We start from the raw sequence: 2,069 nt of genomic DNA, 5'->3' as shown, positions 1-2,069 counted from the left end.
TAAAGGAATCTCGCTTCAGATCAAACTAATTATTCACGATTAGTAGAGAACTGGTTATCCCTTAACTGCCTACTCTGAAGCAGCTGGGACTGACCCGTCAGCAACAGGTGGATTAGATGGACCATTGGTATCACCTAGCAGGGCAATTCCTATATTTGTAGCAATTGAATTACACAGCATACAAAAAAAATGGATGCCTAAAGTTAAGCTACAGGTATAGTTGAGAGCTCTTTTTGTTTGGCGTATTACCAGGTTCAATCATCACTGGGATTTATGGTCTGTTACTATCTAATTTTTAAGTTCTCAATCATTTTTGGCCTTTATAAAAACAAACAAACAAACAAACAAAAAACCCCCACACGCCTTTATGAATTACTAGTAGCTACTAATGCATAGTAGCTTTCCGCTACTAGTTTTCCATATAAGGGGAAAATTTTTCAGCAGGTTTAAATTACTATAGCACCCTTGACTTCACTAATTGAGGATCTAACACTTACATTTCATCTAAAAAGAGAGAATCTCCAACATCACAGCATCCCTTAACTATGGAACCAGTTTAGTGTTGTCTCCAAGTGAAAAAAAACACCACCATTGCCTCAAAACACTTACATTTTCTTTGGAGGTCTTTCGTCCTAATACTTTCCAACCCCAAACATGCTTACTGTGGGATCCTACACAAACCCATTTAAATTATGGAAATACATGGCCTATTTACATTATGGACATGCATGTAAATTCCAGTGTATTTTCTGAAGATTTTTACTCTCTCTAAATCGGATCACTTGCACTACAGCGTTAAGGGTGTATCTTTGGCCATGTTAGCACACCCCTGAAACGACAACTAGGAGAACAAAGAACAAGGCCTGAAGAAGATTAGGATTCCTTCAGGGATTTTTCCAACCATCTGCCCCTACACATAAAAAAGTCTACTATCAGAAGAATTAATTCAGTCCTCTTTATTAAGCAAAGAGTTAAGGACAATCCTGCTGGAAACAAACAAGTGGCATCTATAACACAGGAGTCCCCTGCAAATCGATATTTGTGTGCTACTTCAGAGGGCCACTAGCTCCAGGATGATTTTTTGGATTACATGTACTGGCAGCATTAAACTTTATGGCAGGAATTATCCATTGCCATTTCATTATGCAGTCATGGTCTGGTAAAGAGGAAAGTTTCTTATCCTGGAACACATTGATATAAATAAATTGATGTAAATTAAAACACCAGTATTGAAACCTTATGCATATGTTTAGTTTTACTCATGTAAGAAGTCCTATGGTGGTCTGTAAGGAGGCCGTGGCAGCACATATGGTCTCAGATCTCATAACTCCCCATGTAAACTACTTTTTTGAGGGAAAGCTCCCAGTAGGGACTTCTTTATTAGTTTACAGGTTCATAGTCCCACCCCAAACCATAGTCCAAATGAAAATTTCATAGGGTACAACTTAAAATGATCCCACATGACTTCTTATTGCTAGATATTCATATGGACTCTTGAGCCTTCTGCCAGTCCCATTCCTTATGCTGGACTACTGGATTCCCATCTTCTTTTGTCCCCTGACAAATGAGAAGCTTAAACAGCCCTTCTCATTCCAAGGTTAAACGCCTGCCAAACAATTCTAACCCACCCCACTTTATCTTCTATCTTCATGAGATTCTGGCAACCATTTCCAGCCACTGCTCCAAGCAGCTCTACTTCTTGGATCCCAAGCAGGGCCTGTAAAGAGCCTCCTTTCTTCTCCTGCAATCCTCTGCACACAAAATGCTCCTAGCCCTTCCCCAGCTAGGACTGATAACTCCAACTGAATTAGTCCCAGGTGTACTCAACCAGGCTAAACTGGCCCCACTGAGTAGTCACAGGAGACTACTCCCAGTCCCTATCATAAGGAAATGCACTCTGTGATAGTGAAATTTGGCTATTACATGGGTAATGTTAATCTCTTGCATAGGTGCTAGCAGGATTACAATCAAAGACTAGAGAACCAGAAAATGCAAACTCCTTCAATTAAGATAATGTCTTTTGGAAATCAAGACTGTTAGTTACTCTAGAACATTAACTACAAACTACA

The sequence above is a fragment of the Emydura macquarii genome, unplaced genomic scaffold, assembly GCF_026122565.2.
Source record: "Emydura macquarii macquarii isolate MOO-44397 ecotype Brisbane River unplaced genomic scaffold, CSIRO-AGI_Emac_v2 contig_1451, whole genome shotgun sequence".
NCBI classification, from domain to species: Eukaryota; Metazoa; Chordata; order Testudines; family Chelidae; genus Emydura; species Emydura macquarii.
Note: the sequence above shows the minus strand (reverse complement) of the source record.